The sequence below is a fragment of the Phocoena sinus genome, chromosome X (assembly GCF_008692025.1).
Source record: "Phocoena sinus isolate mPhoSin1 chromosome X, mPhoSin1.pri, whole genome shotgun sequence".
Taxonomy (NCBI): Eukaryota; Metazoa; Chordata; class Mammalia; order Artiodactyla; family Phocoenidae; genus Phocoena; species Phocoena sinus.
Genome location: NC_045784.1, coordinates 88559873 through 88585400, shown reverse-complemented (window position 1 = coordinate 88585400; position 25528 = coordinate 88559873). Strand labels below are relative to the sequence as shown.

General features: G+C 41.9%; 2 long non-coding RNA genes across 3 annotated transcripts; one reads left to right on the top strand and one right to left on the bottom strand.

The window, feature by feature from the left end:
- Positions 1 to 3025: 3025 nt before the first annotated feature.
- On the bottom strand, positions 3026 to 3880 carry LOC116746960. The gene is made up of 3 exons (XR_004347932.1): positions 3785 to 3880; positions 3171 to 3237; positions 3026 to 3058 (listed from the first exon to the last, which is right to left on the bottom strand). It is a non-coding gene; the product is annotated as an uncharacterized LOC116746960 (long non-coding RNA).
- A 38-nt stretch (positions 3881 to 3918) lies between these two features.
- Positions 3919 to 24181, top strand: LOC116747640. Of its 2 annotated transcripts, none has more exons than XR_004348090.1 (4): positions 3919 to 3987; positions 18188 to 18415; positions 22057 to 22106; positions 23886 to 24181. It is a non-coding gene; the product is annotated as an uncharacterized LOC116747640 (long non-coding RNA). The 2 variants fall into 2 exon arrangements; XR_004348091.1 differs by having other exon boundaries at positions 3947 to 4078.
- The last annotated feature ends 1347 nt before the right edge of the window (positions 24182 to 25528 follow it).

The window sequence follows — 25528 nt, the reverse complement described above, 5'->3', positions numbered from 1 at the left end:
CTCCTGGGCACATATGCAGAGAAAACTCTAATTTGAAAAGATACATGCACCCCAATGTTCATACCAGCACTACTTAACAATAGCCAAGAAATGGAAGCAACCTAAATGTCCATTGACAGATGAATGGATAAAGATGTGGTGTATATATACACAATGGAATACTACTCAGCCATAAAAAAGAATGAAATAATGCCATTTGCAGCAACATGGATGGAACTAGAGATTATCATACTAAGTGAAGTCAGACAGAGAAAGACAAATATATGATATGAGCTGTATGTGGAATCTAAAAAAATGATACAAATGAACTTACAAAACAGAGAGAGACTCAAAGACACAGAAAACAAACTTATGGTTACCAAAGGGAAAGGGGGTGGGGGAGGGATAAATTAGGAATTTGGGATTAGCAGATACAAACTATTAGATATAAAATGGATAAACAACAAGGTCCTACTGTATAGCACAGGGAACTATATTCAATATCTTGTAATAAGCCATAATGGAAAATAATATGAAAATGAATATATATCTATATATATCTGAATCACTTTGCTGTATACCAAACTAACACAACATTGTGAATCAACTATATTTCAGTTAAAAAAAAAAGCCTTAGGGAGGGTTGCCTGAAGCAAAGCCTGAGACTGAGGTGCAGGGAGGGGGGTTCTTCATGTGATTTATCAGGGGAGTGCTCTCAAGTGCAGGGGAGTGAAGGAAGCAGGATACAGCAGGGAGAAAAAACTTAAGCCAGCTGGAAACCAGCTTCAACCTGACCCCACAAGGAGTGCTGGGATAGATTTTGCACCACAAAATTGGTCTACCTTGAGGCAAAGTCTGGCATTATGTACTCTCATCATTAGTCATTGACTGCAGGTTGCAGGGGTGTGTGGGGAGTAGAAGTCTTGTAGAGTACTGAAGCTCTTATTCTGCAGAGTACAATTATCCAGAAAAGGAAGCGGGTGTAGTTAGCTGCTAACACCCACAGCTTCTGGGGGTGCATCCATCTGCCTTGCAAAGGGGGCCTGAACTGGGCACCAGCAGTGTGTGTACACTATAGAAACACTGTCATATGTGTATCAGGACCCCAGATCAGCCCTTAAGAAACATATAACTGAAAAATACCACAGAAAGTACTGCAGAACTTGAACACAAACTATGTATGACACTTTCTAAAATTATGTTATGAGAAAAACTGGGATGAGATGATGGGAACACATCTCCCTTTCTAACATTCAATTTAGGAATATCCTCTCCCCTTACCTACTCTCTTTGCTAAGCAATAGCAGCTGGTGGTAGCTTCTGTGATCAGGGCAAGATGCCCAGCAGTGAAAGAACAGGGTTGGTTGGGAGAATTTAAAGCAGATGAAGTCTCTGGAATGGGGATATGTGGTTTAGGGTGAAAGGAGCTGTAAAGGCAGGGTCTCTTGTTTGTGTCTGAGATCTGCACCCAACCTCTCTGCTTTATTTCTACTGGCCCTAGAGACAACCTTGTCTGCTTGTTTTCCCTCTGTCAACACTTTTGCTTTGCACCAGGCCTCTGGAACTGGACTTCTCTCAGCCTTACCCTTATGCTGATATTTTCTAATAGTTTGACACTAGAAATAATGGAGGAAATTAAGTTAAAAGCTTTCTCATGCTATCTCTTTTTCTTTTTAAACTTAGCCACTTAAAAAAATTTATTGTAATTGACCCACTTTAAGTAGAAAACCAAGCCCAGACACGTGTACTATTGTTGGGTGTTGTGAAGAGAAAAAGGCAAGTTGATTCTTCTGCAATTCAAGCCCAGAGGCTTTCCTGGGTGTGCAGGGTAATGTGTTCTGAAGTGCCATAAAGGAGTAAAGGTCAGGGAGCTACAAAAGTAGTACAGGAGTGGGGACAAAGCAGTACTTGGTTTACCTTCAGCAAATTTAGGGACTTACCTTCTTCTCCTTCACCAGTCCCTTTATCATCACCAGTATTTCTCCTGAAAAAAACCATTGTGGACGGCCTGAGAATAAGTTGGGAGGTGGGAGTGGGTAGGTGTGGAGAAAGAGTAACAAGACCCTGGGTACTGTAGGCTCTGAGGGAAAGGAGGGTATTCCTTTTTTGTTTTTATCTGGGAAAGAGGAGATTTCCCTGTGCTCTTGGGCTGAGGTAGAAATACCTTATTCTACCTGCTGCTGATGTAGAAATTACTACCACTTTATCTGGAGTCAGAATAGTATATTAAAGAGTCTCTTGGTGATGTCTTAAAACAAGCAAAATCTTTTATAATATCCAAGTTTTAGAGACTGATGGGGTGAGTTGCGGGTCCTGCACCTTTTATCTCCGGTGGCCCTGGGCAGTAATGGGGCCTGTGGGGCACAATAGGGCACAATAATTGAGCTCACTCTGACTTGCTATTTTAGTCATCTTTGCTGTCAGCCTTCAAAGGAGAGACCCTTGCTTTATTGCCTGCTGTCCCTTCTGTCTCTGAAGAGAACCTAGCCTTCCTGACCTGCATGGATATTGAGGCAACTCTTAGGGAAAAGAAGAACATTCAAAAACAATTTATGGCCATTTTCTCAGTGATATTTGAGAAGGGCCAAGACATCTCTGAGTTTAAGTCTTGGCTCTATTTGTTATTAGCTCTGTGACTGTGGGCAAGTTATTGAGTTATCTGCTATCTCACTGGCCTGAATTTTCTCTCTTGTTTTTTTTTAAGATATATGAACCCTTATGCTCCTTTTTAAAAAATTAATTAATTTATTTTTGGCTGTGTTGAGTCCTTGTTGCTACACATGGGCTTTCTTTAGCTGCAGCAAGCGGGGGCTACTCTTCATTGCAATGCACTGGCTTCTCATTGCAGTGGCTTCTCTTGTTGTGGAGCACGGGCTCTAGGTGCACAGGCTTCAGTAGTTGTGGCACACGGGCTCAGTAGGTGCGGCACGCAGGCTCTGTAGTTGTGGCACACGGGCTTAGTTATTCCACGGCATGTGGGATCTTCCCAGACCAGGGCTCGAAACCGTGTCCCCTGCATTGGCAGGTGGATTCTTAACCACTGCGTCACCAGGGAAGCTCCTGGCCTGAATTTTCTTAGCTGCTTAGGAAAACAAAGAGGAGAGAGAAGGATAGTACTTACAACTACCGCCAATGATCATGAGGATTAAACAACAACAACAAAAATGGGTGTAAAGCACTTAACATAGTACCTGGTCCACAGACGCTCAAACGTTAACCATGATTGCTGTTTACTATTTATCAGCGAGAAGGTCTTAGCTGAGAAGACATATCCATTAGCGTCAATAATTATAATTTCTATTTCAATATACCGCTTAACTCTGTGCTAGGCAATGTTTTAGGTGCTGCTTGCATGTGACTTTTAAAATTCTCACTACAACCTACTATCATATCCATTCTACAGATGAGGAAGCCAAGGAATAGCGTGCTTAAATCCCTTGCCCAAGATTCCACGGTTGCATAGTGGTAGAATGGAGATTCAAACCCAGAAAGTCAGGTTTACAAAGCCTGTGCCCTTAACCATTGAGGTATGCAGTTAAATAATCAGTCAAGAACCAAAAAGAGATGGGGAATGGAGGGTAGAAAAGGCACAGGTTCAAGGTGAACAGTTAGAAACAGGAAATTGAGAGTTTCGGTAGGTCCGGAAGCTTAAACGCATCATTATAAACCGTTCACGTTGTCAACAAGTTAAGCTCCTATTTAAAAATGAGTTAGTAAGTTTACAAGTCAACTTACAAGCAAGTTGAGAAAATCTTCAATAGATAACTATAACTAAGGGACAGGCCCGGTCTTTTATGTATTTTACCAATTAAGTGTCCGGGACCTCCAGGAAGCAATCTGCGTGCCAGGGGTCGTCGATGGGCCAATGAACATAGACGTGAAGGGGTTAATACCGGAGTTTGGGGGTGGACCGAGCGGAGGCGAAGAGGATTGTGGGAGCTCCGTTGTACGTTGCCCCAGGGCGCCTGGGAAATATCCAGTGCGCGTCTCTATTATGACCGACCCTAGGTAAGGGCCATCGGCAGGCTGGTCTGGCCACTGCCGGCGCAGCTGCTCTCGGAGGCCGTCGGCCGCCACCGGGAGGGCGGACGAGGCGGAGGTTTGTAGCACTTGTTTTGGGCTGAAGGCGTAGGCATGTCCTGCCTCCAGCCGCGCTGGGACAGGGGAACGGAAGTGAGAGGAGGTGAGGAGACGGGGGAACTGACAGAGTGACGGACACGGCGGCGAAAATTGAGGGCGTGGGTGTCGGAAGGGGGCGTGTAAATATGTTACGTAGGTGATGAGTTGTGTGAATCTTTTGGGATGGGAGAGGTGGCGAATAGACGAATGGAGGGTAAAATCAGCAGGGTGAAAACGTGTTGTTGGCGGGACACCAGCACATATGAATCGTACCTATATGGGATGATTTTGGAGTGATTTTATTGGGCTCCTGGTTTCAGATTCTACTTTTGATGGCTTGACTCCCTTTAACAAATTACCAAGTACTTGCTCTGTGCTGGGTACTGTACTAGAAGTTCTGTATGAGGAAAGGAATTAGCCTTTATCCTCGACACTTACAGCCTGTCAGTTACTATATGCATTTGGAGACAGGCAATTACAATACAAGGAGCTAGAGATACCCCAAGTGTTTTGATAACCTACTGGGTGCCACAGACTCTCCTGAGGTTGCCATCTGGGATGATCTTTGATGTGGTGATTTGACATACATTTGAAAGATAAAATAAGCAGGGCAAAACTATGTGCAATTTCTCCAAGCGTGTTCCCTCCCTGTTTAGCTCAGGTGCAGCTACCTGGAGGACTGAGTAGCACTTAAGGCCCAAACTCGTTTATTCCTGGTGAGAGCATTTGTCCATCACAGTGGCACTTCCAGGACCCCTGCTGGAGAGTCACTCTTAACTTGAGATCAAGGCCTCCCCTTGCACGCATAGCCTGCAAGCTCTGGGTAGGACCAGAGTGCAGAACTCAAGGGCTCTCTGCCTTAACCATATGAAACACTTCTGTGCCAGCTCTTTGGTTTTCTAGCATACTCAGTTCATAGCAGGGAATTGTGAATTTACCTGGAATCCTAAGCAATCTTTTTAAAAGTTTGAATCATCAAACCTGCTGCTTTGTTTACCAGAGAAAAAACAGTATAGCAGACAGCCCAAGTCAATGGTTCTCAAACTTTCCTGTGCATCAGAATCAGCTGGGGGGCTTGTTAAAACACAGATTACTGGATTCCACCACAGAGTTGCTGATTCAGTGGGTCTGGGTTAGGTCCCCAATTTTACATTTCTAGCAAGTTGCCAGGAGATGCTGATACTGCTGGTTCCGGGACCACACTTGGAGAAGTACTGGTCTCAACAGAACTGAGATTAGTAAACCAGAAAGGACATCTCTAGGGAAGACTGGACACAGTTCTAAAGGTTAGACAAGTCTGAAATAAGTCATGGTAGATATGAAATAAAACGGATGTGTTTTTGTTGTTCATCTGTATGTTTTGAATGGAAGAGAAAGATGAATCTTCCTGAACTAAACAAGGTTTGCATCAGCTTTTTCTTCACTCATGGGGTTCAGAGTTCCTTAAATTGTTTAAAAAACAAAGTAGTTATTTCCTTTTCAGATCCCTTTCTGAGTTATATTCAAGTAGCTAGTTATTTACAGAACTCACACCCCTGCTTGTGTCATCACCCCCCCCCCAAATGAGGTGTTCTAACTTCTGGTAATAAATTATGTTTGAAGTTAAAACATGAAAAGACAGTTGGGACAATCTAATCAACACAAAGATTTGTATAAGCAGCCAGAATTGAGATGGTGTGATAAGTAGTTTTATTTATTTTTCCACCCTCAATGAAACCCCTTCCTCTTCAGAAGAAATAATCAGTTTATTCACTGTAAAGCACAGAAGATACCAGAATTCTTACTGTGCCAGAGATTAACTTGAAACCTTCCTTGACAGACTGACCTAAACAGCCTACTGGAGGGTGGCAGTCCCCAGTTCTACCTACCCTCCATACCCTCCCATGAGCCTGAAAAAGGCCAGGACAGATTTTTAGAAATGTCACTCATTCTAGACCTGTCAGTGTTGGATCCCAAATTTCCCCACAGGCCAGTTACAAAACCAAACCAAGCCCCAAAACCAAACATGCAGACCCACATAAAACACACAAAAAAGTCCAAATAAACTGGCCTTGGTCTATTGTGAGCCTTTTCAGGGGCCAGCAAGATGCTAGGATGACCAGTACCCTGGATGTTTCAGAAATCTAAGGGTCTGTCATATCCACATTGCAAGGGAGTCAGCAGGACACTGTAGGGGAAGAAAAAGTTTTCCTTGACTCTTTTAGGGTCCCTGGCTGGGTCTGAAAATTAAACTGACAAAGACAGATTAACAAGAGAGAAGCATACAAATGTATTTAATGTAAGTTTTCCATGACACAGGAGCCGGCATAGGGAAATGAAGACCCAGAGAAACAGAGCTGAGTATTTTATGCTAGGTTTGACGAAGATTGGGAAGTCATGGAGAAATTTGACAAATTAAGGAGTATGAGGGAAGTGTAGTAAACTGGGGGAGACTTAACAAGTCCTGTTTGTTAGGATTTTTCTCTACATCCCTTTGCATTTGGAGATAAAGATTCTCCTTTCCTCTGGATATAGGGAGGGAACCTCTCACATGAGGGTTTTATGACCTGTCTCAGGGGAGAAGAGGGGCAAGAGGTCAAGTGTCCTTCTTGTTTCTGCCATTTACTCAAATTCCTTCAGCTTTAAAATATTCAGTGTGCTACGGTGCCATATTTTGGGGTAGCGTGTTCTGAATCTTGTCAGCAATCACACACACGACTCTTGAATATCAATTAAATTTCACTTATGGTTGGTGAGCCTTTCAGTTATACTTGTGCACTGACTCCTCCCCTCCTCACCAGTCCTCATCTCTGCCTAATTCGCACTTAGTCTTACAGACAGTATAATTTTCTATGAAATATGAGGAGATAAAAAGGAATAAAATAAACCTATTATTTTGAACTATGTATCATTGTGTCCTAAGTGATTCCTAAGTAGGAATGATTTAATTTTGTTGCTTGAACACTCAATAGCTTATGGACCCTGTGAGCAGACAGATGGATGCTGAAGAGAATTTGGGGCCATCTGTGTCAGAGCAGCAAACACATGATTACTCCAGAATTCAGATTGAGACAGGATTGTTTGCAGTCCTGAATCTGTTTCAGCAGATTCAGACTTCTTGCTTGTTACAGCTGATTCCCTAAACAACTTTAAATCAGTGTGTATCTCTCACCTGGAGTGGAGTGGGGTTTTAGGTCTGGCACTTAACCACAAGGCTATGGATGTCATTGTTTTGTTTGGAATGGTTTTTCTGAGGATGAGAGTTCTTACATCAAGTGAGTGAGAACTATAAAGTAGAGGGGAGAAGGGTAATTATCATAATTAATATCATGTTTCTTTGCAAAATAAGATTAGATAAAAGTGAAGAACTCACTAGGAGGAAGAAGAGGCAGAAGTATATTCTAGAATCTGGAATCTGCAACTGATGAGCCAGTTACTGGGTGTATAACTTATTGCTTTTCCCACAGTAGAGGCCTAAACACCCATGTGCCTGCAGCCAGGTTCCCCTTAGGTCCTGTGATCTGTTGGGGACAGGGTAGCTATTGCCGCTATTTATCATAAATTTTCTGCACTTGATAAGGCGATGAAGAAACCCTGATAACCTAATCTCGTCTAAATATGTATTTTTTAAAACTATGGAAGCATTTTAATAGCCTCTGGAGATCCAAGGGATTCATATAATTGTCTTCCAAAACTGCATGTAAAAGAGCCAAATCCAAAGTCTTACTGAAAGCTGGAGTTCAGGAGATCAGAAATGGCCTTGCCAGAAATGTGTTTTCTAATTTCAAGGTCCTTAGAGGAGTTCCAGTGCCCTGCAGCCAAAGTCCACCAGGAACATATCTATGGTTTAACAAGTTGGGTTGATTAGTTAGTGAGTTGAGGGAGAATGCACACCATGGGGAACTGGTGAAACGTCTCAGAGGGTGTTAGAAAGGACTTATTATAGGATTTGGACTTGTGTTAGCTGATTTGGGGGAGGATTTAAAGAAGTGAGGCTTTGCTCTGGATTGGATTCTGTTAGGAAGTAACAGACTGTACATAGGGGTAATTCCATGATTGGGTATCTTTTTTTTTTTTTTTTGCGGTACGCAGACCTCTCACTGTTGTGGCCTCGCCCGTTGTGGAGCACAGGCTCCGGACTCACAGGCCCAGTGGCCATGGCTCACGGGCCCAGCCGCTCCGCAGCATGTGGGATCTTCCCAGACTGGGGCACGAACCCGTGTCCCCTGCATCGGCAGGCGGTCTCTCAACCACTGCACCACTAGGGAAGGCCCATGATTGGGTATCTTAATGAATCTTATCTAGGAGGATAGACTAGAAGGAGGCCAATTTGTAAAGTAGCAGCTATTAGCCAGGATAGGAGGACGTCTGCTTATTTTGTGGTTTGGTCAAAGTTCATGTTTTGTCTCTTTTCAGACATGACTATGCAGTAGTCTTGCTTTTGTCACAGAGTGGCCTTGTCTGATGTTGATGGTCTGTGAAATTGGTTACGCTCATCAGGAGAACAACAAGGCCTAGCTGTGAGGGCCAGGACAGCTCCCATATGTCAGTGGCTGCTTTTCTCCTCAGAGTGATGAGTGCCAGGTCCAGCAGCCTGTAGGAGACCAAATTCCCTTTCTGCCAGGAGCCATATATAGCAGAGAAATGGTTAGATGTGTTGAACAGGAAAGATTGAGGGCTGGGTGTGGATTAAAGCATCTGGCTACCCTCTAACAGAACTTAGGAGCCTCAGTGAGAAATAGCAGTCTCCTGAGATTGTTTCCCTTTAAAAAAATCATAAGAGTATACTTAAGCAAGGTAAGTGGATGGGAGAATATAGCAGATTATATTTTTCAAAGATGGCCAGAACAGTACCTCTCATCCCATGCTCTCTTCTATAATGTGACCTTGCCACCCTTCCATTGAGAAGTCGGGTTGACATCCCCTCTGCTTTGAATCTAGGCAGACTTTGATTGTCTAAATCAATAGAATAGGGAGAAATGAGACTCTGACTTCTGAGGCTAGGCCGTAAGAGGCAGTGTGGCTTGTGCCTTATCTGCAGGGACATTGACCTTTAGAGTCCTGAGCTGCCATGTAAGAAGTCTGACTACCCTGAGACTGCCATGCTTTGAGAAAGCCCAAGTTCATGGTGAGGCCACCTACAGGTCCTCTGGTCAGCAGTCCCAGCTGATAGCAAACATCAACCAGGAGACCTGTTAATGAAGACACATCTAGATGATTAAAGCCCCCAGCTGTTGAGTCTTCCCAGCTGAGGCTCCAGACATCACGGAGTAGAAGCAAGACATCCCTGCTGTATACTGAGTTCCTGAACAGATTCCGAGAACAAAATAAAATGATTGTTTTGCACCACTGAGTTTTGGATTGGTTTAGCACAAAGCAATAGTAACCCAAACAGAGGTAGAAATGTTGGTTAACACAAAAGAAATGGAGTGAAAGGAGCAAGGAAGGCAAGTAATTGTAAGAGGGAAAACAGGCTGGGGACAAAGCATTTCGCTTTGCTGTTGCTCCTGCTGCTGCTGAGCTCTTTGATTCCAGAGTGGACAGAAGAGGGAAGAATGGAAAGGGAAGTTATCCAGTACACTAAATGAAACTTCTGTAGATAATTGCACCTCCTTTTAAAATAAGAGCTGGAACTATTTAGTTATTTCTTTAATTGAACATCTTGATTAACAGAAGTATGTGGGGTTTTTTTTCCATAAGGAAACAAGTAGTGACCCTAATTAATAGTATTTAGTAACCAGAGGGTGAGGGACGATGCTCTCCTCTATATCATTGTATGAGGTTGGAGGAAATCACAGTGTTATTTCCAATGACATGTATAGAAGTTTTATTATTTTAATCTGGCAGAATATGGTTCACTTTTAAAGCCTCCATATGTGTCTATATTTTACACACACGAATAGCTCTTGCTGGGTAAGACATTCAATCTGTAAGTTAGAATAGAAGTCCTAGTACTATTATTGGAATTGTGTAATCAGTGAGCACTCAAAAGATATTGGTTATAAATGTTGAGTACAACCACCAACTGACCTCATGGTTATGGGCCAAGTACAGAGTGTCTCAGCCTCTTGTTTCCTTGTAAAAATTCCTGTGAATTTGGTGTTTGGCTCTTTATGTGTTCCAGCCACACTGAACTCCCCCATTTGAACCTTGATCACCCCTCTCCTACTGCTGGTTCTTCTTATTCCCTCTACATTCTTCCTCGAAAAGTATTCCTGTCTGCTCACACATATCCTAATCTTTTCCAACACTCAAGGCCCAAAGTCAGTGAGCGCCACTTGTTTGGAAACCTACATCTCATGTTCTCCTCTTCATAACCTTTCCTTGTTTCTCTTTTCTGCCACCTTCAGTTTGCATTATAGTTATCTGGGCATGTGTCTGGCCCTCCTACCAGTCTGTGAGCCCCTGGAAAACAGAATCTATATTAGATTGGTTTGGGGGTTCCTCACAGCTCCAAGAGGGATGTTTTGTTCATCTTTAGGATCTGCAGAGAGGACACCTGAGCCTGGGGATGCTAATGAAGATCATATATCCAATCAGTGGCAGAGCCAGGGCCAGAACCCGGGCCTCCTAATTCACAGCTTGATGTTTTCCACTAGATGAAGGAGAAGAAGAGGAAGCGGGGGAGAGGAAAAGCAGGAGGAAGTAGTATGCTTCATGAGCGCAAACCTTTGGTATCTGTTTCATTCACTACTGCATTCCCCAGTGCCTAGAGCAGTGCCTGGCACATAGTAGGCACTCAGTAAATATTTACTGAAATAATAAGCAATTGGGGTAAATAAACATTCATGTACAAGGATGATAACAATGACCTTAGGGTGCATGGGTATTTTTTACTTATCACAAGTTCTTATCTCATGCATTGCTTTGATGCATGAAAGGAGAAACACAAAGCCAGAAAACCCCAGCTTTTCCTGCGCTTGTATTTTTCCACTGCTCTCTTGCACCACTTATCCTTCCCTGGTAGCAATTCTGAGGAATCTGAGACAGCTCCCACTGAACTCTTGCATTAATGTTCTGATAAAAGAAAAATATGATATGGTGGGCACAAAATGTCATTTTATGTAAAAACCTTGGGAAAGTTAGTATTTGTTTAAAAGGAAAAAAAAGCAGAGCTCATTACTAATGGCTGCCTTTTATTGGCCTTGCTGGGGGCATCACAGCGGGACAATGTGGCTGGAGTCTACGGTTGCCCAAGAGGTCCTGCTCTCTCAGTAGAGCTGACCCCAGGTAATGGAGGCCATAGGTGTGGCTGAAAAACAGGAAATAGGATGGATAAAACCATATACGTTTTAGCCCCTGTACTTACTGGCCTGTGGTCATCATCCCGATAACTCCTACCTCAAATCTCACTAAGGAAAATCCCATATGCTCTCCCTTCCCAATCTGAATTCTTCCTCCTTTGGCATAGTGATCTTTTGTTTCCTTGCCTTTGCTTATTCGGTTCTGAAAAAGGTATCTTTTCCTTAGCTCTACTCCAATCTTTCTTCTTCCTGATTCCCACACCCAGGGCCAAAGTGATTTTGACTAAATTTATATAGGAAAAGTATCTCCTTATCTGTGGTGCCTGAAGGTACAGTTTGTAAGATTTAAAATCTGGGGCAGTGGGAGTAGGAAATACACTTTGGCCTCAGTCTAGTCCTAAGCCACATGGTTTATAAAAACCTCTCCATCTGAGGAGTTAAGTGAGCTTGCCCAGATGAAGAGCACAGACTCCGGAGGAAGACTGCCTGTGTTGCAGTTTGGGCTCCACACCCCATAGGCTTTGATGACTCTGGGCAAGGTATTAAACCTCTCTGTGTTGTAGTTTTCTTATCTGTAAAATAGAGAGTTGTTAGGGGGATTTGTAGAGTTAATATAGGTGAAGCACTTAGGATGGTGCCTGGCAAACAGTAAGTGCTGTTTATTTTATTATTTTTTTGTATTAGAGTATAGTTGATTTACAATGTTGTGTTAGTTTCAGGTATACAGAAAAGTGATTCAGTTATACATATACATATAATCCATTCTTTTTCAGGTTCTTTTCGCATATAGGTTATTACAGTATATTGAGTAGAGCTCCCTGTGCTATACAGTAGGTCCTTGTTGATTATGTACTTTATATATAGTAGTGTGTATATGTTAATCCCAAACTCCTAATATATCCCTCCCCCACCTTTCCCCTTTGGTAACTGTAAGTTTGTTTTCGAAGTCTGTGAGTCTGTTTCTGTTTTGTTTTGGGTTGTTTGTTTGTTTGGTTTTGGCTGTGCAGCGCGGCATGCAGGATCTTAGTTCCCCAACCAGGAATCGAACCTGTGCCCCCTGCAGTGGAAGCACAGAGTCCTAACCACTGGACCACCAGGGAATTCCCTGTTTCTGTTTTGTGAATAAGTTCATTTGTATCATTTTTTTTAGATTCCACGTATAAGTGATATATGATATTTGTCTTTCTCTGACTTCACTTAGTATGATAATGTCTAGATTCATCCATGTTTAAACAGTAAGTGCTGTTTAAATGTTAAGTGTTATATCTGTCATTATTATTATTATTAAAATTATTAAAACAGACCCTTGTGTGTATGTGCCATCAGAAGCCTAAGGGGAGACGTGAGTGGCACCCCACATATGTAATAAATAGGTGTTAGAGAAGCCAAACATGCTGAACAGACCCAAAGAATTAAGGAACTATATCTAAGAGAGTATTTTCAGGAGTTTTATTTTGGTTGTTTTAATCTTTTACTAAAAACAAACCTCAGTTACAAGCCATCGCTTGTGCTTTTGGAATCATGTCTAAGACACAACTGCCTAATCTAAGATTGGGAAGATTGACACCTATGTTTTCCTCTAGTTTTATATTTTAATCTCTTACATTTAGGTCTTTGATCAATTTTGAGTTACTTTTTGCATATAACGTGAAGTAGGAGTCCAACTTCATTCTTTTGCCTGTTAATACCTAGTTGTTCCAGCACCATCTGTTGAAAAGACTATTCTTTCTTATTGAATGATCTTGGCACCCTTGTTGAAAATAAAGGTCTGAGTTTATTTCTGGACTCTCAATTCTATTCCACTGATCTGTATGTTAATCCTCCGCCAGTACCAGTCTTAATTACTATAGCTTTGGGGTAGTTTTTGAAAGCATGAATTCTGAGTCCTATTACTTACTTCTTCCTTTTTTTTTTCAAGATTGTTTTGACTGTTTGGACCCTTTGAATTTTCATGTGATTTTAGGATCATCTCATCCATTTCTGCAAGACAGCAAGGAGTTTGATAGGGATTGCATTGAATCTGTAGAACAATTTATGGAGTATTGCCATATTAACAATATTAAGTCTTCTGATCCATGGGCATGGGATTGTTTGTATTTATTTAAACATTGTTTTGTAGTTTTCAGTATACAAGTCTTGCACTTCTTTTGTTAAATTAGTTCCTAAGTAATTTTTACGCTATTATAAACGGAATTGTTTTATTAATTTCCTGTTTGGAGTGTTCATCGCTACTGTATATAAATGTATTGGATTTTTGTATGTTGACCTGCAACCTTGCTGATTTTATTAATTATAATAGTATTTTTGTGAATCCTTTGGATTTTATATGTAAAAGATCATGCCACCTACAAATACTTCTTCCTTTCCAACATGGATGCTTTTTATATCTTTTTATCCCTTCATTGCCCTGGCTAGAACTTCCAGCACAATGTGGAATAGAAATAGCAAGAATGGAAATCCTTGCCTTGTTTCTGGTCTTGTGATGTGTCTAGGTGTGAATTCATTTGAGTTTATCTTGGAATTTGTTGAGCTTCACGGATGTATAGATTAATGTTTTTCATCAAATTTGGAGAATTTCAAGCATATTTTCTTCAAATATACTTTCTGTCCCTTTCTCTTTCTCCTCTCCTTCTGGGGCTCATTATATGTACGTTGGTATGCTCATAGGTCTCTCTGAAGCTCTGTGCATTTTTCTTCATTCTTTTTTCTTCCTGTTCCTCAGTCTGGCCAATCTCAATTGACTTGTCCTCAATTTTGATGATTCCTTTTTCTGCCAGCTCAAATCTGCTGTTGAGCCTCTCCAGTGAATATTTTATTTATTGTACTTTTCAACTCCAGAATTTCTGTTTGGCTCTTTTTAATAATTTCTGTCTCTTTATTGATATTCTCTGTATGGTGAAACATCCTTATCATACTTTAAGCCTCTGTACATGGTTTGATTTAATTAGTTCTTTCAACATACTTATAATAGGTTATATGAAGCGTTTGTCTAGTAAGTCTAATGTCTCAGCTTCCTCAGGGAGTTTCTACTGACTGATTTTTTCCTGTATTTGGGCCTTCCTTCCTCCCTCCCTCCCTCCCTCCCTTTCTCTCTCTCTCTCTCTCTTTCTTTCTTTTTCTTTCTTTTCTTTCTATCTTTCTTTCGTGTGTCTCATATTTTTTTGTTTAAAAGTGGACATTTTGGGGGCTTCCCTGGTGGTGCAGTGGTTGAGTCCACCTGACGATGCAGGGGACACGGGTTCGTGCCCCGGTCCGGGAAGATCCCACATGCCGCGGAGCGGCTGGGCCCGTGAGCCATGACTGCTGAACCTGCGCGTCCAGAGCCTGTGCTCTGCAGCGGGAGAGGCCACAACAGTGAGAGGCCCGCGTACTGCAAAAAAAAAAAAAAAAAAAAAAAAAAAAAAAAAAAAAGTGGACATTTTGAATACTGTGGCAACTCTGGAAATCACATTCACACTGCAAGGGTTTGTTGTTGTTGCTGTTTTTTGTTGTTGCTCTTTGTTTAGTGTCTCTCTTGGACTAATTCTGTAAAGTCTGTATTTCCTGTTGTGTGTAGCCACTGAAGTCTTGCCCGGTTATATCACTGTGGCTTAGTTGTCAGCTAATAATTGGTCAGAGGTTTTCTAAAGTGTCTTGAACCAGTAACCCTCCCACTTTTTGCAGAAAGGCTCTGCGTGTATTGTGGTACACCATCAGTGCTCTGGTAAGCGGTTCACAATTATGCCTTAGCCTTCACTTCCTGTTTTCACAGACTCTCAAGGTTAGCCAGAGGTGAGACATGGGAGCCTTCTAATGTCTTTCCTGGGCATGTGCACAGCCCTTAATGTGTGTGTACTTTTAGATCCTCAGGAATGTATTATAGCTTTTCAAAGACCTTTTTGGACATCTCATTCTCCAGATCTTCCTTTTAAGTTTTATGGTCAGTCTTTTGTTTTTCCCAACAGGTATCATGGCCTAGGCAGCTGTGATGTTAAACAATTGCCACTGATAATGTTTGGCAAATGCCCTGTAAATAGGGCTTTTCCCACTCTCTCACGCCCTGCTGAGTCATGTCAAATAACTACAAGCCATAGGAAAGAGGCTTTTTCAGGGAGCTGACAGATCAAATAGTCATAGTGCTCTGAGGATGGGAGTTTTTGAGGAGCTCCAGGCTGTTCTGCCCCCACCAGTGACTGTTAGGCAGCTGGCTTTCATGGCCTTTTACCATGGGTGTGAGGCTGCTGGTTTTCAAGGCTACCACTGAACAGGAGAGAGGGGGTTGAAATAGGGCAAGTTAAAAGGCCCCAAAGATCAGTGTTCTTAGCAAGAGTAAGTAGTTTTCTTGAATAAATGCTCCTCAGATTGTCTGCAAACTTTTGAATCATGTCCATAGTTCTGAAAAAGTTGATTTTAACACTTTTTGCCAGTGTTCTCATTGCTGTTTTGCAAGAATGGATCTTCAGAGGTTCCTACTGTGCCATTCTGAAAGCTCCTCCTCACAGATTTTTATTCTGTTTAGGGTACAATCAGATCTCCATCTAAAATAACAATCTTGTGTGGATATTTGGGTCAGAACTTCTTAGCAGTGGGCAGGATTTGGACTAACAGTGAAAATGCTGAAGATGGCCTCTTCCTGTGTCTTCAGGACTCTAAAAGACTGTCCTGGACTGAGGCTGGGCTACGATCATGAGTAGGACAGTGGGTGAAAACTATGGGCAGCCAGTGAGATAATGTTGTTTTTTCCCCAACTAGGTTGTTTCTTTCTGTGCTCATAGGCATCTGAAAACCTGGAGATATGTTTGAGCCAAACTTCTGCAGAGATGGGCCACCAATTCCCCTTTACTGTTCACCATATTCCCCATAAAGTTTATTGGACTTGGACCTTTCCTTGAGAAGGAATTTGGGAGAGAATAATATTAAAAAGGGGGAAACAAACACTTACTGAATGAACCAATGAGTAGTGGGCTGGAGAGATCAGGGAAGGCTTCCTGAAGGAGGCACGGGTTTGATCTGATCCTGCAAGAATGGGTGCATGTTGGTTAGTTGAAGAAAATGTGTGGTGAGTAGGAAAGCAGTTAAATTTAATGCAACCATTGAGATATCTGAAATTAATTCCCCTCACTGAGCCACTGTAAGAATATAACCCAGGCTTATCCCTGGGAGAAAGCCAGAGACTAGGCAATGATCAAAAAAATGGGGGAGGCAGTATATCATAATGGTCAAGAATTCAGGTTCTGATGTCAGACTGCTTAAGTTCAAATCCCAGACTTTCTGCTTATATGCTTATTAGCTGTATGATCCTGGGCAATTTAACCTCTCTGACCCTATTTATCTGTGAAATAGGGGTACCTTCCTGCCTCACAGGTTTGGTGAGAAGATTAAATGGGATAATGCATCAATAGTGCAAAATACAATGCCTTGCACAGAGTAAGTGCTCACCAAAAGACATCCATATAATTTTTTCTTCCAGTTTTGAGGTATAATTGACATACACTGCTGTATAAGTTTAAGGTATACAGTATAATGATTTGATTTAGTATATCATGACGTGATTATCACAATAAGTTTAGTGAACATCTGTCATCTCATATAGGTACAGAATTAAAGAAATAGAAAAAAACAGTTTTCTTTGTGATGAGAAGGCTTAGGATTTACTCTCTTGACAACTTTCATATATAATATACAGCAGTGTTAAATGTATTTATCATGTTGTACATTATATCCCTAAGGCAGCCAGATTTTTAATCTGAGTCCAGCCACGAATCCAGATACCAAATGCACAAAGCTGGAAACCATGTCAGTATGGTCAGAATTGAAATTGTTTTTGAATGCTTCCTGCAATTGCTTTGTTTATTTCTGTTCAGTTCACCTTTAGAATTTGGTAACATATTATTGAAAATGCCAGCATGTTTCCATATGTTAGGAAGAATTGTATGGAGTGTTTTTTGTTTTATGTTTGAGAGACAGAACATTGAACAGGGCACTGCAATAGAGGCAGGGATCCCACAGAGAGAACCCCCAGGGCCTAGGTGAGATTCAGAGGGATGGAATCAAGTCCTTGATCAGCTTAACCTCCTGGGAGTAGATTCTACTACCTGAGCTTTTCTCTCTTTGGGTTTCAGAGGTCCAAGATTTTTATTTATTCACTCATCAAACAGGCACTGGGGAGGGTGGAGGCACAGTGGTATTTTTTTTTAACTAGAGCAGGGGCTCTGGACCCAGGTCAGGCTTGAATCTGAGCCCTAACATTTCCTAGCTCTGTGACCTTGGGCAATTTGCCTAACCTTTCTGTGCCTCTGCAGGATAATATCTGTCTCATAGAATTACTGTAAGAGTTAAATGAGTTAATACATGTGTACATAAAGGACTTAGACAAGTTCCTGGCATATAGTAAATGTTCAACAAATGTTAAATGTAACTAATTTTATAGTGGGTGGGAAGGTGATTATTTTAATTTTCTGTTTACATGTTTAACTCTGTTTATGTGCTCAATTAAACAGAATTCAACTGTTCACTCTGTATCTCCCATGCCTAGTAATTTTGTTAGGTGAATGCATGTTCACTGGTAAACAATCCTAATGTAGTGAGAGGTACTATAACAGAGCTTGAGTACAAGGCACTTTGCAGGACATGAGGGATATGATATGTTATGCTCAACTTTGAGCAATTCAGGGAACATTTGGTTGAGAGGGGCTGTTCCCTTCTAGAATTTTCAGTGCAGTCAGATCTATGAGAGCCAACAGCATCCAGGAACTAGGTAAAGTGATGCTAGAGAGTCACCAGGTGGCAGTACTGCACAGGGATTCAAGTAGAAGAGGAAAAGAGGAGCCCTTTCCAGCCAAGAGTTCATGTTTATGTCTGACGCTGTTCTTCTCTCCTCTCCACAGAAATTCAAGCCATGATTTCTTCCCCTTTGTTCTGCTGGTTTTGGAGCACTGCTATTCCTACCCAAGGCTGCTTGGGAGTCATCTGGCGCTCAAGCCGCTCTGTCTTTACCAGGCAGAGGAGAGAAACCATGCTGAGTATATTTCCAGTTCTTTGCATGTTGGGCTTCTAACTCCCACACCACCGACTTGTTTCTCCTGCTATGCCCTGGATGGAATTAAAAGAGTGAGGTGAGAAGCAAAACTAATATTTTTTGAGACAGCAGGCACTGTATCAGAAACTATATAATCACGTTGTTGAATTGCCACAGAACCCTGAGAGATTAATTTTGTAATTTATTTTGTCCATCATCTTGCTTCAGCAATTATTAACATAGGCGTGGCCAGGCTTGTTTCAGCTATACCCCCCATCCAACACCACTGGATTATTTTCAGGCAAATCCCAGATAATTTTTCACTGCATAATTTCGTTTTTAAATACTTTCTTACATTCCTCTAAAAGGTAAGGACTTTTAAACACACCACAGTATCATTATAACACTTTAAAAAAACCCAAGCAATAATATCCTAACATTATCAAATACATACCAAGTATTCAAATTTACCTAGTTGTCTCATTTTTAAAACTGTATTTGGTTCATTCAAATCTGGATTCAAACAAAGTTCATAGATTTAATTCATTTGATATATGAGCTGTGAGCCATTTTACATAGAGGGAAACTGAGGATCAGAGAGGATCATCAGTTCAGTATTCAAAAACAATTCTCTATTGAATCAGACCTGGTACCAGATGTTGGGGATACAAAGATTAGGAAGACCCAAGTCTCTGCTTCAAGGAACTCAGTCTTATGCTCCTGTAATGCTCTGTGAATATATCTATCACAAGACTTAATACACTATGTTATTAATATGTGGTTGTGTATCTGTCTTCCCAGATAGGTGGCAAATTCCTTAGAAGGCAGGGGCCAGTTCATAGTCAACATTGTAATCTGTAACAGCTTACGGAAAAACCCGAACGAACTTTTTGGCCAACCCAATACTTAACGTAGTCCCTGGTACATAGTAGGTATTTAACAACTATGGGGAAAGGAATAATTTTGTCTGACTGGGCAGTGGGAACCAGTGAAGAGTTTCAGGCAGGGCAGTGACATGATAAGGTTATCACTGTAGGTAGGTGACACACGTCATCATTTGGATTGGAGGCAGAAAAGGGGCTATTGCTGAGTTCATGCTACAGAGGAGGAGTGCCAGACTAAAGCAATGGCGGTGAGTATGGAGAGGAGAAGACAGACTGGAGAGTTACTGAGGATGTGAATTTGGCAGTATTTGGTAATTTCTTAGATGTAGAGAATGAACGTTTCTGGCTTGGGTAATGGTGGTGCCACCAGTAGTTTCAGTGCAAAGAGGAGAAGCGAGTTTGGGGTGGAAGATGAGTTCCACTTTGGACATGCTAAGGTTGTGTCCATGTGATCTTCAGGAGGATGTGTGAGACCAGAGCCCAGGTCAGCGGTCAGGAGTGAAGATCAGGGGATCACAGCGTGTAGGTGGAGCTTGAAAGCCTGACAGTAGATGTCATCACTCGGGAGAGGACATGCAGTGAAACAGGGAGTGGACTAAGGAGGGAACCCTGACACTTACCAAGGGAGTGGAAAATGAGAAGCCTGTGAGAGAGATGAAAAAGGAACAGCTGGGGAGACTGGAAAAAAATCAGGACAGTGTGGTGCCACAGAAGCCAAGAGAAGAAAGAGTTCAGGAGAGAGGGAGTGGGAGTGGTTGACACTCTTGAGGCAGGTAAGGAAGTAGTGGTAGAGGATAGCTCAGTGCTACAGCCAGGGTGTGGTCGGTGGAGGAGGAGTGGCAGGTGGTGAGCCTAGAAAGGCCAGTTGGTCCCTCATCCAAAAAGGCCTTGGTCACCCAGCTGTGGAGTTAAGACTTCATTCTGTAGCTAATGGGGAGTCATCAAGAGGTTTCAAAAAGGAGTGACCTGGTCAGATCGGGGTGCTCTAGAAAAATCAGGCTGAGGCAGTGTGGAGGATGCTGTGGAGGAATAGGACTGGAGGCAGGGCTCCTTGGAGTGGAATAAAGTGGCACTTAGACAGTGGAGGTATGGACTGTCTTCCAGGACTTTTAGTAGGTAAAATTGGCAGGCATTGAAAACGGTAGCTAACACTCACTGAGCTTTTATTATGTGCCAGGCGCTACTCTCAGTGCTTATGTGAATTATCTCACGTAATTCTCACAACCAATCTATGGGGTAGATAACATTACTGACCTCATTTTATGCCTGAGGAAACTGAGGTACAGAGAGATAAAGCAATTTGTGGAGGATCACGGAGCGGGTAAACGACAGAGCCTAGATTTAAGTCCAGGTGGTTGGTTCTAACCCACTCTAACCTGTTTCACTGCATGCCACTTTTAACTTCTAGATTGTTTTGCCTTGATTAGATGTGGGGAGTGAGGGTGTTAGGATTAGGTTCAGCTGTGAGCTATCAGACATCCAAAATAACAGTGGATTAAACAGGATAGAAATTCATTTCTCTTTCATTAAAGAAAGAAATTCATTAAACCCTAGAAGGCTTAATGGCCTGTCATCTCCACAGTGTGACACTTGTCCCCATGGTACAAGATAGAGCTTTAGTCATCACGTTCATGTTCTAAGCAGCAAAATGCTGGGTAGAGAGAAGGAAAGAACAGATACTTGGGACAACTGGTAGTCTCTGCTATAAGAGAAGTTCCAGAACTCTGCCATGGGTGATTGCAAGGAGGATGGGGTTACCAGGAGTTGAGGTAGAGAATACAGGAAACCTGTTGGACCTTTATTATTTTTGTTTGTTTACCCAGGGTCTTTCCCTTCCCTTGGAAACAAAACCCTATTTTTTCAGGGGGAGTGCTGCTCCTCTCCTGTCCAGCCATGGAGTTCTAGTTGGTGTTTCCAGTCCAAGTACCCTATCATCTCCCCAGTCTCAGTTGATTTGATTGGTTGGCATATGGGCGTGTGATCTAGATCAGAACAATCAGAATCCTTCGCTTCAATTTTTTTTAAACCAACTTAAATGGGGGAAAGTATTGTGTCCCACTTTTGTGGCACAGCTTGGAGATGTGTGGCGAGGACCTGTTGGTGGCCCTTTTACAACTCCAGGGAGGAAGCTTGTCTGAGAAAATGCAGTCAGCATGCAGGATGAGCTGTAAATTCCTATTAGTGTTCAAGTCTCTGGTCTTGTCCTTGAGGCCCATCCACATCCTTGCCCTTTGTATGATTATGTGAGACTTCCAATAAATTCCTTCTTGTGTTCAAGTCAAAGTTGTGTTTCTGTCACTTGAAACCAATAAAGTCCTGATTAAAGCTGTATTCTAAAAGTTAATTCTGGAATCAATGTAGATGTGCTTAGGGTTTGTGTGTGTGTGTGGGGGGGTCATAGTAAATAGTAACCAGAAGCAGAAAGATAATTTATGAGACTGTTTTAATAGTCTACATGAGAAGCAATGAGAATCTGAACTAAGGGGATGTCAGTGGGTACTGTAGCTCCTGGCCAGTCTTGCCATGTCTCTTCTACACCTTGAATCAGTTGCCCATATCTACATATTGATCATCTCTACCTGGATGGAATGCAACAGGTTGCTGTTCATTTTGAGCATGTTTTCCTCTGTATCCTTGGACGTAGGTATAATAGCTGCTTAAAAACTCCTCTCTGTTAATTCCAACATCTACGTCATCTTGGGGGCTAGTCTTCATTGATTACCTTTTTTCTTCAGTATGGGTCACATTTTTCTGTTTCCGATATGCCCAGTCATTTGGATTTGTCAGAGGACATGTTGTAGAGAATCTGGATTCCATTGTGTCCCTCTGAAGAGTATTGATTTTTTTGTTTTAGCAGGTGGTCAACTTGACAGAACTCAAACTCCATACTCAATTTCCCCTGCAGTAAGTACCAGCTGAAATTTCTATTTAGTTCTTTTAGTTTTATCTGAGCTATTTGGAGACTGCCCTGTGCGTGCATGGTTCAGAGTTGGCCAGAGAGTTGGACAGAGTTTATACACAGAATTTAGGGCTCCACCTGTCAAGATCTCTCCATTCCAGTATTTTACCTCCATAGGCTCCAGCTGCTGAAATCCTGAATTCTGTCTTCTGGTAAAGACTCAGTTTTACCACCTATCCGGTGAATGATTGGGGCCAGCTCTGTGGCTAAAAGCCTTAAAAATTGGGAATCTCACCTAGTTCTAATCCTATCCTTTAACTGTAGTTTCTTTTCCAGTTTCTGCATGCTTCAGGTTGTTTGTCAGTACTTTCAGGTAGTTGTTTTTAAATATTTTGTCCAGAGTATATTGTTATATCTGAAGGAAAGGTGGCTTGATAGAAGCTACTCGGTCATTTACTGGAAGCCAGAACCTGCCTGGTCACTATTGTATAACCTGTGGCCAATGTATCAAGACTCTTCTAGTCAGGTAATAAGAAATTATACCCAGATTATAACCAGATTTTAGCTCTCAATGATGTGACTTGAAAAAGGCAGTTTTATAACCAGATAAGCTAAATGTGATGAAGTTTCAGGATGACAGGTTTGGAGGTATGAGAAGCTTGATAAGCCCCCACCTGGGCTTTCCCATGAGCTAAAATGAGTTCACTCTGGACAGGCAGGGTCCTGCTGCCACAAACCTGAGTGCCTGTTTCCATAAGGAGATACACTTTTTAAATATCCCCTGTCCTGATATCTCTTAGTCACCTCATCTTTAAAAAAAATTATCTGAGTTTATTGTAATAAATGTAACTTCTATATAACTCATAGATCAGAATGAGAGGCCAAGGCCCCTACCCAGTCCTCTGCCAGATCTAGTATCTGGGATGGAGAAGAGTGGATAAATTGCAAAACTTTTTAGCAGGTTGAATGGTTGGGGATTGGTGACAAAGTATATGAGGTGGAATTAGAGGGTAGAGTTAAGGATGACTTCCAAATTTCTGCCTTGGGCATCTGGAAGGATGGTCAATACAAAATAGAGGATGTAAGAAAGAGAGCAAGTTTAAGGGGGAAGATGAATTCAGCTTTGGCCATGTTTGAGGTACCTGTGGGACATCCAGTCAGAGTACATCTGAGTCTGAGGATTGGAGAGAGATCTGGGATGGAGATGTATAATGGAGAATCTCCAGTGGATAAGTGATAGATGAAGCCATAGGTCTAGATAATGTAACCAAATAGCATGTACAGGGTGAGAAGAGAACTGATAACGAAGCCCAGTAGTTAAGGGGAGAGCATAAGAAATGAGTCATTTTAGGAAACTGAGAAACAGAAAAATTAAAGACAAACAAGGAAAGGTGGTATACAAAAGTCAGGGGAGGAGAATTTCATGAAGGAGTTAATGGTCAGTAGGGTCCAGTTCAGCAGAAAAAGCAAGCAAAGCAAGTACTGAAAAACAGGCATTGGGTTTAACAACTAAGAGGTCTTTACCTCAGAAATTGCAATTTCGGTGGAGTGGCAAGGAGTGTTGCCAGATTGCAGTTTGAGGAGTGCACGGGTGTGGTAGACTTTAACATGTGTTTTCTGTTAACCATTCCTTCCAGTAATCATACTCTTGTATAGTCCCCTAGTCTTGAATCTGGTAAAGTCTCTAAATAAGTTTAACTGATAGAATGCAGGGAAGTGATGGTGCTTGACTTATGAGAGTAGGTCATAAGAAGCCTTGTAACTTTTGCCTTGGTCTTTTGGAGCTCCGAGCAATCATTTAAGAAGTCTGATCACCTTACTAGAGAGACCACATGGAAAAATTGTGAGACGACATGGAGAGAGAGAGAGAAGTCCAGCTGCACCCAGGGTTCCAGAAATCCCCACCAAGACGTCAAGCATAAAGGAAACCAGAACCATCCTGGCTCCACCAGATCAACCTAGCCACCAGCTGGATGCCGCTGAGTGGCTCCAGTAGATGCCACGTGGGGCAGAAAAACTGTCCAGTAAGCCTTGCCCAAATTTCTCACCCACCCATTCATTGCAATAATAAAATGATTATTTTCAGTCCCAAGTTTGCGGGTGGTTTATTACACAGCAATGTATAACTAGAACGTTGGGCATTGAAGTAATAGAGATTGTAAATGCATGTTATACTTCCAATAAGCTTGGAAAGGGAAAGATCAGATGGCAGCTGGAAGGTCTCATAAGATTGTGGTAGGATTTTTTTAAAGATAGTAGGGACTTGAGAATGTTTACAGCTAATGGGGCAGGAGCTAGGAGACAGAGAAGGTTGAAGATACAGAAGAGAGAGGTGATGACTGAGGCATGAGATTTCTGAGAAAGGAAGGGATGAGATCCAAAACTCCAATAGAGGAGCTGATGTTAGACATAAGGGTAGTGGGGCACTTCAATCTCTAAAATAGGAGATGTATTCCCTCCTCTGGATCTTTAAAAATCTCAGGCTTTCCCAGGTACTGGACATAAGAGAGTATATGAAGGTTGGTTGGACAGTAATGGATCTCGCAAGAATTGGTTGACTGTGGTACTTTCTTTTGCTTACTCACTTTACCTAGACCAGGAAGTGACTAGAATTCATATCCTTAGTTCTATTTTTCCTGTTAACAAAGAGTTTATTCTGTGTACTGAGAATGTTGGGAGCAGGAATAGGTATTGGACTTGAGGATAGTGATGAAGATTTGGAAGAGCTATTGTGAGAAGTGAGAGCAGGAACTGACTGAAGTTTTGTGGGAGGATTTCCAGGTGGTATTGGATTGAAAAACCACCAAAATGAGAGTGTACTGATCATTATACCCATGATATTTTCATTATCAGTTCTTAGAACACATGGCATAAGATAGAAAAGACAATATTTGTTTGGATTCAGAGCTGATATCTTGGGGGCAAGATTTGATGAGAATATTGGTCAGAGAGGTAGAAGCGATTGATTGTGAGATATAGAGTAAAAAACAAGGAAATGGGAAGCCATGCTGGGAGGAAAATGGATGGATCAAGGAAGTCTTGATAAGGTTGAAGAGTTAGTGCAGTGGGGATAAGAGAGAGAATGAGCTGGAGAGACAGGAGTAAACTAAAGTTCACTGTTTAAAGAATTCTAGGTGATCACAAAGTTCAGGGTATGACCATGAAAGAAGGTCATTGGAGACAAGATGATCAAGGGAGTGACAGGCCAGGGTGTTGGATGAGTAAAAACATGGAACTTGAAATTACTTTAGGTAATGGAAAAACTTAGGGGTGGAAAAGAAGAAATTAATTGGGATGCCATAACCCTCAATGAATATAAGGGAGTGAACAGAGTTCAGAAGCTGACACAGCAAGAAGGCTGTGATGTACCTTACAGAGAAAATGCATGCATTGGATAAGCTTCATTCAGGCATGAGTTAGTGATGTT